The sequence below is a fragment of the Callorhinus ursinus genome, unplaced genomic scaffold, assembly GCF_003265705.2.
Source record: "Callorhinus ursinus isolate GAN/ISIS: 27379988/994484 unplaced genomic scaffold, GSC_fseal_2.0 scaffold11, whole genome shotgun sequence".
NCBI lineage: Eukaryota > Metazoa > Chordata > Mammalia > Carnivora > Otariidae > Callorhinus > Callorhinus ursinus.
In genome coordinates, this window is record NW_027397073.1 from 45,855,648 (window position 1) to 45,874,068 (window position 18,421).

The 18,421-nt window shown below is 41.2% G+C and overlaps 1 protein-coding gene across 3 annotated transcripts in view; it reads left to right on the plus strand.

Moving 5' to 3' along the window:
* Window positions 1–18,421, plus strand: part of ZNF521 (zinc finger protein 521) — a 272,409-nt gene that overhangs the window by 219,472 nt on the left and 34,516 nt on the right. The window lies entirely within an intron of this gene.

Sequence of the window (18,421 nt, forward strand, 5' to 3'; positions counted from 1 at the left end):
TGGATCCTAGGACCCTTGGGATCATGACCTGAGTCGAAGGCAGATGCTTAACTGAGTCAGCCACTCAGCTACCCCTGTTCATTCCTTTCAATATTTTGCTCTTCGGAATGAATTATTTCTATTGATCTATTTTTATATCCATTGACTTTTTCCATTATATTCCTTATGCTTTCAAGTCCATAGAGTGATTGTTTTACTTAATAAGTTGTAATTTTCAGTTTTGAAATTTCTATTTGGTAGCTTTTTATAGATTCTCTTCCTCTGTTGTGATTTCCTTTGTATTTATTCATGAGGAGTATATTTTCCTTTATATCATTGAGCATAGGTATAATGGCTGCTTTAAAATCCTCAGATGCTAATTCTAATATCTAAGTTGATGTCTTTTCCCCTGAAAATGTGTCACATTTTTCTTTTTTTTTTTTGTATGCCCAGTAATTTAAAATTGTATCTTGGACATAGTAAGCATTGTGTTGTAGATACTCTGGATTCTGTTCTATTCTTTCAGAGTGTGGATAGTTTTGTTTTACGAGGCAAGTAACTTGATTGGACACAAACTGCAAATTCTACCTCTTGGACTGTAGTTCAAATGTCAGTTCAGTTTTTTTGTTGTTTTTCTTTAAAAATTCCTTAACTGAGCTGTTTGTAGTCAGTTCTGCACTTGTATGGTTCGGAAGTCAGCCAGAGATTTGCACAGGGTTTTACACAGAACTGGGCTGTCCCCACCTGCTCCAGGCTCTTTCCAAGGTTTTCCCCTTACTTTCTAGTGGCTATGCTTGCCTCAAATTCTCCAAAAATACTATGGTTTTCTGTTGGACTCTTAGCATCCATGTACAGCTAAAATCTATAAAAACTAGAAAATTCATCTTGTGTTATTTCCTTCTTCCAAGTGTTGACTCTCTCCAGACTTTGCCTGCTTTTTCACATGCCAATGCCTTCAGGTTAATTGGTTGGCTTTTTTTTCTTTTTTTTTTTGTATTTTTTCCAGAATTTATAGTTGCTATCTGCAGGAAGTTCATTCTAGTGAGAGCTTATTATGCTAATACAAGTGGAACCCCCATCCCACAAGTCTTAGAAAATCTGTGTGTACAGTGGTTCTTGAAAATATAGGTTTTAATGTATCCTATCATTCTAAATTGAGATTTAAGGGTTGCCATTTGCTAGTTTTTTTGGTTTTGTGGGTGTGTGTTTTTTTTACTAAAGTAGTTCTCAGAAGTTCACTCAACTGTAATCTCTCTAAACCCCCATGCAACCCATTTTCTAAGTCTAATTGTCATCCTCCAAGGAACTCATTTTCTCATTCTAGTCCCCCACCCCAAGCAACCCATTGTCTTATTCTAACCCTGGATTCTGTTCCAACAGCATTTCAGAGGATTCCGGGATCATTTAGCATGGCTTGTGGGTGATGCCACTACTCTACATCCTGTTCTCCAGGGAGTGCCTAAAAGTCTTAGCATCTGGATCTGCAGTATTCTCATGCTGCTGGAAACTACCACAACATCACATCTCCCCAGTCACCCATTGCCCTTGGGTCACCCTGGTCACTAAAGTTCCAGAGTGAAAATAGAGTTGTATTCAAGTTGGTCTTTTCACTACCTAAATCCTAAGTGCTTATCTTTGAAAACATACTGTGTTGAATGCTTGGGTGTCTAGGTCAGGATGATAGAGCATTGCTGACGTTACTGTGGCAAAGAAAGTGAGGTGAAGCTCTTTGAAAACCCACTGGAGTCCAGTTCCCCCTCAAAGCAAGTTGTCGCCATAGAGGCACCTGGCTCTCGAGCAGCCTGAGTTCTCCCCCAACCCCACACCCTGGGGAAGGCAGGAGATCTGGAATTAAACATTCCTTTCTGAGGGACATTTTTCAGTCTTTTAGTACTTCTGTCTTCTTAAGAATATAATGGAGAGTATAATGCACAGGGCACAGCTACCTCATGGGAGCATAATGCGAATTAAGTGATAGAGAATGGGATGTCCTATAAGTCGCTGAGAGGACAGATCCAAACATGCATATTTTACCTTTATTTATTATTTGGAGAGCTTTTGTGATATTTTATGAATAGCAAAGCCCCATGATTCACAGCCTGCCATTGCTATAAGAACCAACTAATGAAATGTGCCATTGATTTCCTTTTTCTGTCTTTTTTGACCCTCTGTTAAATTTAAAGGGGAAAAGAGACACATTAAAATCCAATTCTAATAATAGCCCCCAATGGGGACCAAGTGGCCAAGACAATGGTAAGAGAGACCTTTCAGCAGTAGGTTTTGCTTTGAGCCTAAATGAAGTCTGTCATGATCATGTTATTTAGTGAAATGAAATCATGGAAGTATGTTGATTCTTTCTGGTCAGACCCCAGAGCACAAGTGTCACATCCCCAAATTAGGCCCACTGGTAGTAATTAGGCTTCATGCTCTACAGAGAGCCCTACATGAGTTAAGAGGCAGTACTTTTGAGAATCCCAGACTTTAGACTCCCAGTTATTCATGTAGCAAATGGATACTTTCACTGTCCATTCTACTCTCTTCCATTGGCCTACCAAGGGCTTTGAGTTCAGCCTTTCTGTATCAGTAGAGCGCCGTTAGAAAGCAGCAAAGTCATCAAGGAGAATAATGTTCAGAAGAAAAATGAAACAAGCCTTTAAAAAATGTTTTCGGCAAAGAAAAGAGTAAGTATGGTGCACATACATTTTCTGAAGCCGTAGCTAACATTTTTTATGGAAACTTCTGTGCCATCGCTGAGGTATTTCCGAAGAACCAGAGTACTTAAAATTAATTGTATTAATCATGAAGACTACATTTATCCTTAGCTTCTGTAGTGTGTTAAGGATAGAGATATTTACCCAAGAAGAAAGCTAACATGGCATTCTTCCGCGCGGATGTAATTTTCACTTGACAGAGTGTGTATTCGTATGGTAGGTGTTTGCTTTTCATTTATCCACTTAGAGTCTTTCATCCTTTTGGAAATGTATTGATTTATTTTGTGAAATGCAGAGAGAAGAGAAAGGAAAAGCCTGTGATTTGTGACAAGTATACCTCCTGAGCAAAGTATTTATTTATCTTACCCACCTTTCTGTTCTCTCCATCATTACCCCATTTTTTTTTCATTGAGATGTACTTGACATATAAATATTATATTAGTTTCAGGTATACAACACAATGATTCCGTATTTGTATATATTGCAAGATAATTATCTGTTATCAATTAGTCTTTGTATGTTGTGAAACACAGATGTCTAAGACCTCATTAACCTCACAATTTCTTGAGAAATTATAGTCACTGTAATTATAAAATATATAGGACTCCCAGTTTCACTTTTCGTGAATTGCACTTTGATCTCTCCTATCAAAAATGCAAAGAGGGAGGAAATGTGTGATCTCTCAGTATAAAAATGACATCCTCTTTCCTAACAGGATTGCAAGCGTTGGAAAGCAGGCGGGAAAGGTTTGCGCTGTGGATAGCCATATCCCATCTTGCCAAAGGATAAATAAAGGGCACTCATTCATCAGCTTTCAAGCTGCCACCCTCTTTTCTTTTCCCCCAACCCCCACCTCTCCCTGAAATTGGGAGGAGGGAGGTTCTGATTATTTTTGCCTATTTCTAGCAGAGCTAGGCATGAACAATTAAATTTAGGGCTTCCCTGTGGTCTGTGAATAACAGTGCACAGTGCTAACCATCAGGGCACAAAGGCAGACAACAAAAAAAATGGCTTTTTTATTTTTTGTTTACCCTTCAGGACACTGTTTACCTTATCACTGAAGGGGAAGTTATCATGTCATCCCTTTTGGAAATTGTACTCAGTTTATTCTCTAGCTTCGAGTCTGAGACTGTCCAGTGATAAAGTGGGTATGTCAGCCCGGGGCTAGGGGATTTCTATAAGGCCCTGCTCTCCCCCCAACCTGCTGGACCCCCACGGATGTGTCTGTGTGTGTCTGTCCCTCTGCCGCCTGTCTGTCTCCCCGTCGCGGGCTTTACTTGGTCTCTTGAGTACGCTCTCACTTCCTCTTTCTCCCTACACCGTCTCATTCCTTTTTCCTTGATTTTTCTGTCAAGGCTTTTTCTTTTTCTCCCTTTCAACCGGAATGATTTTTCCCATTTTCTCCCTCTCTCTAAATTTACTTCACAGCAGATTGTCTTGTAGTAAATCACCAAAAACCCAAATAGCACTAAAGCATTCTGATACAACATTAGCATTTGCTTAACAAGCACAAGATAAACATTAAACAAAGAACTGCATTTCTTTATTAGAGGCTGCAAGATACATAATCCATGAGCACAAGAAACATGGGACCCAGTGGATATGCAGATGTGTGTTATTTCATTGGCGCTGGGCGGCCTTGTTAGAAAAGGTTTTCATCTGAAGGCTTGGGGGTGGATGGTTGACTGTCCCTGGTGGGGCTGTAACTAGATACAGAGACTGTTGCAAGCTAGACTGGGCTCCCTGGTGGACGTGCTGATTGGACAGCCTGAGGAAAACTTGGGAAGCATCGGGAAGTGAACTCAATCACCTTGGGGATGATAGGGTAGAACCAGATGAAGGCATTTGACTTCCTTTTGTAACTCCCACTAAGGACAGATTGCCAGGGCGATCCAGCCTCCATAACTGCAAATCAGGCCCTTTCCCCTATGCCGATTTCATTAGAATGGCCAGCATGGTGCAAAGAGGAAAAAAAAAAAGGTTAGACACAGTAATTTTACAGGCAGGCGGGTACAAAAAAAATCTGCATAATTAAGCAGTCAAGGCTGCTAATAGGGGAGTTTATATGCTCTGGGACCAGGCAAGGGCAGCACATATGGATATAGCGCTGGATATTAAATCTACGGCATGCAGACTTACTTCAGGGCCCTCAGAGAAAAGGCTAATTATAGAGAGAGGAATTGTGTTTACTGGTCTGTCTTGGGCAAAGATGGGGAAAGAAGTACAACCAAGTTTTGCAGTTAGACATGAACAGGCTGTTAATAGAGATATCAAAATATGTGCTTGCGGTTGTTTCCTACCTAATCAACACAAAATTATAGATTCTGTGGCCACTCCCCCCACCCCATATTACCTGCTATAGACAAAACACTTGGAGTTAAGTTTCGTACGCTAAGTACATGCATAATGTCAAGCTGCAGAGGATAGGAGTGTGTTTATTATTAAACTGCCACAATTTAATCTCCGCTGTGCTCTTTATCATCAATAAATTCTATTTAGCAGTTGAGCTTAGCCCTGTTTAAAAACATCAGCGCTTCTGGGCATTAGCTCAAAGTCAGCACTTAACCAGGAACGGGGAGCCTGAGTGGAAGTTGCAGCGGGCAGGGGTAAACCTTTTGAGAAAGGGTATGTTTCTGGAAGGGGCTCTGCTGGGGTGGGTATTAACGTTTTATAATGTAGATCAAAGGTAAAGAGAAAACCCAAGGCCTCTTTGTCACGGGCCCCTAACGACTGCCTCATGTATGAGCTGAGATGGTTTCTTCAAATTACTAAAGAGATTCATTTCCTATTTGTATGTATGTACGCACATACATAGGCATGCATGCACTTACTTATTTAATTCCATACAAAGAACGGTTTCCAAAGAGGACAGGAGAGTGGGCTGTTTGCCCTGGGCTGGATGTGTCAATGCAGGCCTGGGTGTTTCGGGGTACCAGAGCCTCCTGCAGATTTTGTTTGCCGAGAAGCAGTCTGACCCTTTGTCCTTCGGGGAGGCTTCCCATGGATAGCAGCAGCCCTTGCCTAACACAGATTTGTGGCTGGGGGGCTCTGGCCATCCGTGGGCCTTTTGTGCATTCCATTGCTTCCCCCCAACTAGGAGGGCCAGAGAAGAATCCCACCGCCTCGTCTCAAGATGCACTAAAACCTCGGGCTTAGGAAAGTAAACAGCATCTGATCAGCCAGATATTGGGTCAGGCTCGCCTGACATCTGTGCTCCTCACAGAGGCAGGGAATTCATTGCTAATGAGAAGACCAAGCCTGTGCCTGGGAAAGTGGGAGTCGGAAAGGCTCATGGATGGGGAGGTTAGCCCCTTAAGTCAAGGGAAAGCGTCACGTTGACACCCAGGGTGCTGTGCACCTGCTTCTTGTCCACTCATTGTTCAGCTGACCAGGGGTGTCCCTTTTCCTGAGCACAGTTGGTCAGATCTTAGGCCACTTGGGTAGGAGGGCGAAAGTCTTGGGGGGCTAGTGTAGGGCCCATGCCCAATGCAGATATTTCACCCTCAAGTTTTGAAATCTGTTTTCTCTAGAAGCTGTTAACTCAGTTTTTAAAATCAGACTAGTCCTCAGAATTTTTTTAAACTCAGTGACTTCTGATATATTCTGATTTCTAGACATTACAGTGAGCTAGCATCCTAAAGAAAGAAAACTGGGATTGCCCACAGATTCATAGGGACAGGGTGTGTGATGCAGTAGCATTGGAAGTACTTGTTATCATTCTTTTTATTCCGTTCTTTCTGCTGGAGATGTAAAAATGTAAAAGAAAGAAAAAATGTGTAGGGAGGACGCAGCAGAGGTCCATACCTGGAAAACGGTAGCAGCCTTAGAATGTAGAGGGCAGTGCCTGACCATCATTTTTCTGCTTGTCAAGAGAAAATGAAGTTGACCAGAACACTAGCAGGCAATAAGTAGACCCCGCTAGAAAAGAGGAAAACATTATTATGTTCTAGATAGAAGTAAGTATAGAAGACAGGGCTCAACACACAATTGTTTTTATTTTGTAACTTTGGGGCTGATCAAAAGTAGGAAAGCTAGGCAAGAGGCATATCACTGGCTGAGGACTGGTAGGAATTTGAAAAGATCTCTTTCGCTATGTGCTGAATTGTTTGGGGATACAAAGAAGCACCAGCCATCTACTCCTACCCAGGACACAGGTGGACTCAAAAATCCCTCACAGCACAATGGTTTCCCATAGCTGGCTCCTTCCTCCCTCCCTCAGTCTCTCCCTTCCTTTCTTGCCTCCTTCCTTCCATTCATCATTCTAACAACAAGAAGAGAACAGTTGTCTTGAGAAGAAACCTAGTAAGTGATAAGGAGGATAATCAAGAAGGAATTATTTTGTAGGGGAAATAAGGTATGTCTTTATGCTATGGGGGAGAATGTGGTAAATGTCCTAAGAATCTTATAAAGTAGGGTAGGAATTTATAGGAGAAATGAATTCTGAGGGAAAGAGGAAAAGACTTGGCTAGGGACTAAGGCCTGAGGAACAGCAAATGGTGTGACAGTTTTTTCCACATAACCTGTGCTGTTCTTCCTCATTTGGGAACTAATTTTCTGTCATCCCAACAAATACGCTGATAGATTTTCTAAATCATTACTCTCCCCCCAGCACCCCCACCACATACAACATGCACCGTTGGGTTGAGGAGAAGATGAGAAGGATGATGGAGAAAAACAAGAGCCAGTAGTGTTATGGCAATGCCTCAAGAGGAAGAGGTTTTCAAAAGTGGAGAATTTAAGAGCATTAACATCTTCTGGGTATTGTTTTAAAGTTTATCATTACCATATGCTGAGATTTTAACGTGTCTGGGTTACATTAAAAAACTAACAAAAGTTCTCTGCTGCATCTGCCCAAAGAATCCCACATGTCTAGGAGCCTGACCAAGGCTACCCATGCTCTTGACAGCCCTTGCCAACGTCTGGGAGCAGGGAAGGCCAGGAAGACAAGCCCCATGGTTCCGAAGGCCGTGCCTACTTTCCCAGGCCCACCGACAGCCCTCTGCTGAGCCTTTCAGTGACTCTGCCCCTGTGTACCTCTCAAGTCCTACAAGACACAGAACGGCTCTGGGGCAGCTAACAGAACTGGCCAGAGAGGGGAAAGCAACCTCCTTGGACTTCTCACGTCCCCTCACACTTCTGTCTAAACACACCGAAACCGGTGCTCCTCTCTGCCCCACACCCTCTTGCTTCTTCATCTTCCCTCTCCCTTTTTCCTCTGTGGGGGAGGGGAGGAGAACTACAGGAGAACAAAAGCAACCAACAAAGTCTAAAGAGTTAAAACACTTGATATAAAATATTTCAACAAATGGAGCAACCATTTTGATGCCGAGTAACAGAAATAATAACTGATATTTGCAGAGTACTTACTGTAGGCCAGGCGTTGGGCTAGATACTCCATAAAGAGGATCTCAGTTGTCGCCCCCCGCTGCCCCCCCGCAGCCTCATGAGGTAGGGACTTGGTGGGCCCTTTGGGCCCACGGGCAAAGCAAGATGAAACAACGTAGGTGAGACTAAACAGCTTGTCGGGGGCAGGGCCGGGCAGCTCACTCCCTAGTGAGGGATTCCAAAGCCTGAGTTTCTAAAATCCCTTCACCATGGGGCCTGGGAAGAGAGGCTTTGCAGACAATGTCTGCGGTGACTTTTATAAAGACGACTTCTTCCACCCACAGCAGCGGAAGTCAGTGGGAGCCCCTGGTAGAGGTCTGCGTTGGCTGGTATGCCAGGCCTACCAAGTCCGGATTACAAACCGGAATCAGTAGGAGCGAGCCGCCTGCTGTTAGAGCTCGAACCCTATCTTAGAAGATGTCGGTTTTCTAGAAATGAAACAGGTTTTAGTGGCTGACCATTCCGTCTCTGAGTATTCGTCGGAAATTAATATTTATAATCAACGTGCAAAGAGGCTCGATTGCGTTTGTGACCTGCTTTCTTACGTATTTGGGGCGGGTAGAGATGAAAGCGGAGAACTCACAGCCCATATGCATTTACTGCCAGAGTGGAACTTTCAGAATCGTACCAGGGGACCTTTTGGTAATGTTTGTAATGTGCTGCTATTGTGATTTAGGAGAGAAAAATGCTACTGCTGGGCTTTATTTTCAACAGATTTTTTTTAAACATCAATTAATGCAATCAAATGTAGTACAGGGAAATCTAACTTTTTATTTACATTTCTGGGGGCCAGGGAGGGTTTGTTTGTTTTTGTTAGCTCCAATCATTTGAGCTGCACAGTATACGGTTTTCTTGGTATTTTCCAAATCAACTCAGTAAGTTATATTTAACGGTCTGTGTGAAAATCTCCACATGAGGAAGAGAAAACAGCTTTTGTAACTGGTACTATTTGTTGAGAAACAAATGACTCTGCCTTGCTTCACACAGTATGAAAATAATGACTTTTTTTTTTTTTTTGGTTTTTCAACAACAGATTTACTTAATAAAATGAATCATATCGGGTTTCTAACCCATACCAGCAAAATTGAAATATGTTATTTCTTCAAGAATTCATCAGGTTTTTGAATGCCAAGTTTTGAACTCAATCTTGATGAATTTGAAAATAACCTAAAAGGAAAAGAGCATCATATGTTTGGCCTCAAACCTGAAAAGGGCACTAAGATAAGCCAGTAAGATAATCAGAAAGGTCTTTGCTGAAGGTACATTTTTCTAATTTTTCTCCCTGCTGTGATTCATTGTCTTAACTAAACACATATTATCAGCACAAGCTGCTGGACATTCTCCTGCCTTCCTAAGCATAGGGACCTAGTAAACTAATTATCATAGATGATTTAACTAAAAACTTGGTTACACGTTGAAATTTAATTATTTTTCTTCCCCATAATCTGAACCCTAGACTCAGATTGGAGCCCATTCCTCACAGTAACTACCCACGTGACTTTGAGCAAACTAGTTAGGCTGTTCTTAGGATTTGGGTTACTGAGACCAATCCATTTATAAGCAGATTAACTGGGAATCAGTATGTATACACCCACACCACACATTTTGAAAATGACAAAATGCTATGTAAATATATGGAGGTGACTTATAATCATCCTCAGGTAGAGGTAATGAGAGGAAAATGTACCATCATAATAGACTTAGCATTGATAAGAGCCTCTTTCTTAAGGGACTCTCAGAAGGGGGTGGGGACAGAGTTGGCACTGTGTAGACACTCCATTGTGTAGACACTTCTTGTGCTTGGAAGTCATGTTGGCCTGAGCATAAAGTATGATCTTTTGTAGTAGATGAGGTAATATGTAGACCTAATCGGGTGAGTTAAGGCCACAGTGACTACTTTGATTTGGAATTTCCCTGCTGTTATCACTTTAACACAAAATTTCTAATGTTCATTTCAAAAGACAGATGCCCAGAGTCGAGGTCCCCTGGGTATCACTCAATTGTATCGTTCTTGTTTCTCAGGCTGTGCCCTTTTGAGGGGGTGTCCACCTGTATTGTGGGTGCCAATGGGTAGAATAAGGAGGCTCAGAATGACCTAGTCAGGTCAAGATGCCCGTTGGTCATGTGCTTGCACATAAGGGTATTGTGACAGTCTTAGGTATATCTAATTCTCTGAAATTTTATTTTATTTTTATTTCTTTGAAGTAGCTGGACCAATATTTAATTAAGGAAACTTCCCATTCCAAGGAATACAATTTATTCTGTTACTGGGCATTCTTCCCACATAGGTATCTTTGCATGGTCAGTTATTGTGACTGGTTGAAAATATGCTAAAAATATTTACTGCCCTTTATTCCCTTTTGCACATTCATACAGTGCTAATCTGTATTTTCTCACTCTTGTTTTAATTTCTGAACTGTCTTTCCTCCAGTATTCAGAAAAGGAGAAGTTTCGCTGCTGGTTCACGTCAGACTGTTTGCCTTCTGTCTCATCCAACAGTGACCATCCTACAGTATTATACAAAGTATTTACTTTTCTTGAGATTGTCAGATGTAAAAAGTCTCATGCTAATCTCTGTCTTTAAGAAACCAAACATTGCTTCTGCTTTTCCAAAGCAAAGGAGGAGTAGAAGGCCAAGACATCACCATAGGTCACCTTTTATCCTGAACTTTTATATTTTTCTTTACTAAGAATGAAATTGGTAAATGAGCTAAATATGACTTATTTTCAGAAAGGACATATATGTTATAGTAGAGTATCAGATTTCTACTTAAATTGTTCAAGACAGCATTGGAATTCTATGCTGATTGCATCACATCACGCAGGGGCCAAGCAGACCTTTTAAATATATAAAATGTTTAAAGCCATTGATAGATATTTTAGTGATTTTTTTTCAATAGATTTCCTTTTGGGTCAGAAAATTATCAGCCTTTCTTTATATTGACACGGTATACAATATTTAAATTTTTAGAACAGATCTTGAATCAGCTGGTTCAGGTTTTAGAAAAATTGTCATAAAGATAGGGGATTAAAAATCTATTGTGCCCAGAGCATCTTTATGATTTGGCATTATAGTCTTAGAAATATTTAATAGCTTTGCAGAAGGTAATATAAGGAATTGCTATCTAAGAAAGAGCAATCCTTAATTATTATGTCTCATTCTTCATTTAACAGATACACTTATTAACTAATGCGTGGTTTTTGTTAGGCCCATTTCATAGTCTTTAGCTTTGGTTTTTGACCTAACAAAAACACCTAGGAATCTGTACTTCTTCACTATACTTCCTAGCTAAATAGAAACAAGACAGAAATCTTTGTTACAACATAAATCTTTTGGCCTTCCTCCCTTCCTACCAACCTCCCTCCCTCCCTTCCTCCCTTCCTTCTTTCCTTCCTTCCTTCCACTCTCTGCCTCTCCCTCTCTTCCTTCTCTTTTCCCATCTCAACAGATAGTAATCTCTCACTTATGTTGCTCTTGACTGACAGGAAACAGAAGGAAATAGAAATGAGTATGATTCATTGGTATGCCAGTAACATCTTGGCTTCAGCATATAGTGCCTAGATGTGCTGGTGTATCCAGAATAATGCCCAAGAGAGAAAAGTAGGCTAGGGACATATTGAGCTAACCTATTTTCCATACATAACCATGGCATTACCTTTTTAGCAAGCCACACACTTAGGAATATGTGTGCAGTTCCAGTTTCTTCCCAATACTCAGTTTAGTACCATTTCAGGGAATGATACAGGAACTTAAAGAAGTATAATTAGCTATATAGGCAAAAGAGAATGAAGAAATCAGTCTGTTTCTGAATAATTATAATTCCATAAAGGAAAGCTCAAGCCCAGTCCCTACAGAGTTTCAGGTGACAGTTTTACCAAATCAATAGGTTATTGGCCACTGAGAGAAAACATCAACATTCAGCCGTGGTTGCCTTCTACGTCATGGGTTGTATAATCACAAGGGTTTCTTTCACATTGACAGCTCAGACCAAAGCGCTTTACCAAGAATGGTGTTCCTAGCTGCTCTGCAGAATCTGGAGATAAAGGGAGTTTAACTTTCTATAACCAACAGGGGCTGTACATTAGGCAAGGCTTCGCTTCTCTTCGCTTCTGAAGGGAGAGGAGCACTCTTTAACAATAGTCAGTCCGGGAGTAGGGGATAAAGATAAAGTGGGCTGCAATAAGTTCAGGCTTTGTCTTGTCCAGGAGCAAAGGGGTGCCCAGGAGGCATGGAAATAGAAAGAACTCATTGCACATTACTAAGAGATCTAGAAAGACGGTAACTTACTTAGCTTAACTAACAACTTAAATCATTGTACTTAAGAGGAAGAAAACTTCTTTTTTTTTAAATTTTTATTGTTATGTTAATCACCATACATTACATCATTAGTTTTTGATGTAGTGTTCCATGATTCATTGTTTGTGCATAACACCCGGTGCTCCACGCAGAACGTGCCCTCTTTAATACCCATCACCAGGCTAACCCATCCCCCTACCCCCCTCCCCTCTAGAACCCTCAGTTTGTTTTTCAGAGTCCATCATCTCTCATGGTTCGTCTCCCCCTCCGATTTCCCCCCCTTCATTCTTCCCCTCCTGCTATCTTCTTTTTTTTTTTCTTAACATATATTGCATTATTTGTTTCAGAGGTACAGATCTGTGATTCAACAGTCTTGCACAATTCACAGCACTCACCATGGGATGAAACTTCTTTTAACTGAGGGTTTGGTGGGACGGTGTGGTGTTGGCTTTGAGAACACTGAATTCTGGTACTGACCATGACCAAATGCTTTGCCATCATGAGTGTGTCAGTTACTATATCTAGTCTCAATTTTATCATCTTTTAAACAAGTCTGTTGCTAATTAGATCATCTCCATGGCCACTTCTAACCTTTATCTAACATCCCAGCATTTAGCCAATTATATAACATTTACTCTTTCATTTTTTCCCCTACGCATTCCTAGTTTATTGCTTCTTCATTTTACATAAAAAAGCACAATGTTCTGGGATCTTTGAAAATATCTGGCCCAACCAATACAGTTTAGGGAGGTATTTATTAGAATATTTCTTAGTAAAGGGATAACGACAAATCATGGTCAGCCAACTCTCTCAGGCCCTCACAATCATGTTTCCCATATCACTTTTCAGATTTCTCTGAGCCTTGGGAGCGTTATTTGCTTTTGGAGGGACGTTAATCACCTTATAGTAGTTTTATGCCATCCTCTATTTTTCTTTAAGCATAAAAGCTTTATCTACAATAGAGTGCGGAAGAAGCGAGTGTCTATAGGTTCACACACTGTATGTTTATTTTTCTTTTAAGTGTGTTGTTGCAGCTCTCTCCTTTGCTAATATATTTTGACACCTTATAGTTGTAACCTGCTGTTCTCTTTAATTGCTTATTGTTATTAATTATATAGTGGTAACGTAGTTGGCTGCTTGAGCCACTTGGCTGTAAAGAAATTCATTTATCATTATTGCCGTTGGAGCTACAGAAAAGTGCCAGCATTCTATCCAGAGATGAATGTTTTTGCGTTCACATCCAGTAAAATTTTGAACATGGGTCAAATCCTTAAGTGTTTTCTTTCTGCTGCTACTCTTCCCTTCTGCTAGTCTGTGCGCGGAATACGTTCATTTTCTCTTATCTTTTGTTTTCAGTCCTTGATTTGCTGCCCTTTCAGTGAAGTTTATATGTTATGCTCAGCACTCCATTTGGTGCACTGTCCAAACAGTCCCCTTCATTTCCTCCTCATCTAGCTAACTGTAAATTTTCCTTCCTAGGATTTCATTTATAATGCGAGCAATGTTCCTGCCTTCACAACTTTGTTACAAGCACATTTTATTTTAAATCATTAATGCTGATTGGACATTTTCTTAAGCCCCACCTTTCAATGAAAGTGATCGTTATGCCTTTAAGGGTAACTCTAAACCTCTTCTACGCACATGATAAATAATCAGATGTATTTAGAGTCCCAAATGGGGAAACTGCCGGTGCAATGAATGGATGGATGGATGGATGGATGGATGAATGAATGATGCACACATGCAACCCTGGGGATGCATCATTGCGCACACCCAGCTACGTTCTGATATCTGTAGTTTGTCTAAATCTGGGCTTAATTTAGAATTCATGACCCCACAGCTGCATGTGCCACGGAACAGCCAGGCCAGAGAGCTCCTCTGCCTTCTGGCAGCATGACATTAAATTCACACTAGTTAAGCCAACTTAAATTGAGCCTCCTTGAACCTTCCTAAATAAAACTAGTGGCCTTAATTACAATCAGGCAATTTAAAGGTTATGGAGCTCTAACTAGTACTGCAGTATATCACTTTAATAATGCACAGGAAAATTTCTCTAAGGGGTGGCATCGTTTGATTAGAAGAATTCAAGTTTCACAGCACATTTCCAATAAACTGTTTTTAGAAATCTTATTGCACTTATTGGGCCATTACCTTTTTTTTTATTCTTCAAGGCCGAGTTTCTAAGGTCACACCAATAGAACAATAAAAATGTAAGTCATTTGCAAATAATGTGCAGTATTGTGATTTTTACACTGCTGCTTAGGATTTTCTGCATACTGCCTGCCACCAAGTAGAAGGAGCAGGATAAGGTCCCTTGGAGATCTGAGATCCTTGCCCCTTTTATACCTTCGCACCCCACCCATTGCACCTTTAACTTGTGCTTCTGTAGTGAACCCTGATTCGAAACGCCACAGCTCAGATGACTCGGCAAAAAGTTGTCAATAACAGAGGTTTCCTAGAAAGATAATTAGCTTTGGAAATGCCTGACTAGTTTCTTGTCTTGAACCTGCGGGCACTAAAAAAACCCCATGATTGTTGAGATCCATAATATTTACAGAAGCTGGTGAACCTCATTCCATTTCTTTTGTTTGTTTTGTTTTGGTTTGGTTTTTATTTTGTTTTAAAATCATCAGCAATCACAAGCCATACTTTCTAGCAGAGATAAACGGCTTTTCAGCGTTTGGAGACTTTCTCCTTCAGATAACTAGTGGCTTTATGCCAAGAAGAAGGTAAACAGAAGAAAAGGCTCTGACCCTTGCCATAAACCCGGCAACAGTAACACGAACACATACCTGATGAGAACTGTGTCCAGCGTGTGGCTCCCGTGGCTGACCCACCGCTGTGCAGAATTAATATTGACTGTTGCACTGTCTCAGTTCTCCAAGATGTTTTCTTGATAGATTTAACTTTAAAGCAGGTTCCATTTAGTTTATGCTGCATGAGCTATCCTCTTTCGATTTTACCAATTTGTGGTTTGCTTTCGTACAGTACTCGAAGGTAAATATACCTCTACTTCCACCAGTGCCGGAAGTCCCAGATGTGAGGGCATTCATGGTAGGTATTTAATACCAAACAAGAGAAATTTTAAGCTGAGTGTAATCAACGCATACATCTGATTTAACCAATTAGTTAAAAGAATGGAGCTTTGTAACAGAAGAATACAGAACTATTAATAAAAATCATTTAAAAAAGTCAACTGTGGGGTCATGGATGTGTGATCCAGAGCCTTCTCTGTGACTTGGGGCAAATAAAAGGTAATTACCCTTCTTACAAAGTGTTCTTCTTTTGTATTTCAGATATAAAATGCGTGATAACACTTTTCCTCTTGAACCAAGGGCTAAGTTTGGGCTCATCAGTTTCTTGCCGGAGATAAACTGGCAGATAAGACAGTTATACTTTGCTAATGTTTTATTTACCAGAGGATTTTTATCGTATTTCAGGAAATAATGAAGGCAAGGGTAAATAGGGTAAATTTGGTTAGTCCAAATGTGTCATCACATGGTGCTTAATGTACCAGGGAATGGAGCAAATGTTTAAAACAACTGATAGGGACGCCTCGGTGGCTCAGTTGGTTAAGTGTCTGCCTTCTGCTCAGGTCATGATCCCCAGAGTCCGGGGATCGGGTCCCGCATCGGGCTCCTTGCTCAGCGGGGAGCCTGCTTCTCCCTCTGCCTGCCGCTCCCCCTGCTTGTGCGCTCTCTCTTTCTGACAAATAAATAAAATCTTAAAAAAAAAAGAAAACAATTGATAAATAATAAATATTGTTTTGGAGCTAGTCTCAGCATTTTGCTCTGATTGAAATTAGATGTTGGACTGGCTAAGTGTGTATTTCCCATAAATTCAATAAATATTTATTGCATCCCAACTATGAGCCCTGTCCTGTTTTAGGTACTTGGCATACATCAGTGCAGCAAACAGACAAAAGTCCTTGCCCTCCTGAAACTTGCCTTGTGGCACAAATTGATGAATAACCCCAAACTCAGTGCTTGGCACTCCCTCGTACTGAGATGTCCTGGGCTACCATCCACCATTCTTTAATAGGCGAGGCAAGAGCTGAAATGCATTACTGAATTGGAAACATGCTATTTTCAATCATATTGTATGTCTAATTTTATGCAAAAGGTAAGCAAATTTTTATACTGTCTTGTGTGCTCAGAAACTTGCTGTCAAGGCAGTGAACATTGCAGCACTGAAGATTAGGTGGTGAAAACTTTGTAAAAGAAAAAAGGTTACTTTCATGTATTCAAGTGAGCAGAAAGAAGGGGGAAAATTGACTTCAAGTAAACTGGATCCCTTTTGGTGCAATACAGTGGCATATACTGAAGGTAAAGCTTTATACCACAAACTAATTTTTTTAAAGCCTCTCTGTTTTCTACAGAAACAGATCAAAGGGATGTATTTCAGACTTAAGTTGGTCGCCGTCCTCGCTCCTAACCCTCTCCCCATCCTTGCCTTTGTCAGGGCTAACAGTATTTTTACTGAGAAACATATGCTTCTTTCTTGTTTTCTTAGTTAAGAACACTTTTTCTTGGGGAGAGGAGTGAATGGAGCTCAAAGTGATTTTATCAGTGCATTACCAAAACCTGATTTTTTTTCTTAAATGAAAACACTTGAAGCCCAGCTTTTTAACTTTAAAGCTATTTGCTGGCACTGTATGTTTTCTCTGAGGCTTCAACTGCGGGCTCATGTTTTGATTAGGAAAGTAGAGAAGAAAAGGCTGACGACCTGGAGGTGCCAACACACTGGTCAGTTTTGGGAAAGATGTCTTTTGTCCACATGCTCATCCTTAATTTCAGACGTGTGCCAAAATATCGCTGCTGAGTCCCCACAGGTGGAGGGAAGCCACTTTTTAGTGGGTTGTTTTATTATGTATTGTTTGAACAGTACTCCAGTGTTTTTTCCTACATGAGAATGTTCAAATAACTAATACCCATGACCGATAATAATAGCCAAGGAATTGGACAATACTGCATCTCAGAGCATCTAAAATCCCACTGCCTGCCTCTCCCATCCCGGCCCACCTGGACCTCCTGCTAGTTTCCAAGCTGCTGATGTTTATGGGGCTCCAGGCAGCCCCTGGGCTCTTTAAAATCTGCTGGGTACAATGCAGCCTACCCCAGTTGAATCATTTCCTGCTCCAGCCCTGCTGATAATGAGAAGTTCAAGACAGGAAATAACAGTGTCGGTATCAGTGGCTTTGCTTATAAAGTCCAAAAGCACTGTAGCCTTTAAGACCATGGGCCAAAACCAGGGAGTAACTGAGTTAAATGCAGCCTTGCACCTTGTAGGGCTCCTTGAAATCAAATTCTGGCCGAGACACACAGGATGCATATCATTTTGCTTTTCTCGGGATACCTAACTAAGGGTGGCACGTGTGGCTAGTCAAAGTTTAGGCACCTGGTGCTCATTTCCTCCTAGTATCCCCAATGCCCTTTCTCTCTTACAGTGTGTCTTACACTTGTATCTCGTATTCCTCTCTTGTGTGGCATAGCAATCCTGACGGTGGCACACATTCCCATACTGCCAGTGAGAAAATCCAGGAAGGAGCTAGCGTCAGTCTTCGTTTGCACGTTGCATTGTGCAGTGGAACAGAATAGAGCTTTTTAACTAGGGTAAGAAAGGGTTCACATAATATTCAGGGCTCTCAAATTCGGCCTGACTTTGGGGGCTTGATGACTAATCTACTGGCAGACCTTGAGGCCTAAATAATAGTCTCCATTGCCAAATTAGCACCTCTGCATGTTTGTGTTGCGGGCGTGAAGTATGCACCGTATGGAACGCAACAAATCATAGTGGCCTGAGCGCTATGGACCTAGAGAGACGCAATGGCTGTGTGCATGGCAAATTACAGTACCGTCTGCCTATTTTTCTCCTCCTGGTTTCTAGGGTGAGCCGGTGTAGCCGAGGGGTGAGTTTTGTCATGTGTGGCTTTTCTTTGTTACTCCTCAGACCCCTAGCTTATAAATGTGTGCTTGGAAATTAACTCCAGGAAGAGGAGAAGCAGGGTTAAGGGTTGGGGGTTGGGAATTGGTTTAGGGCATAGTTTTCT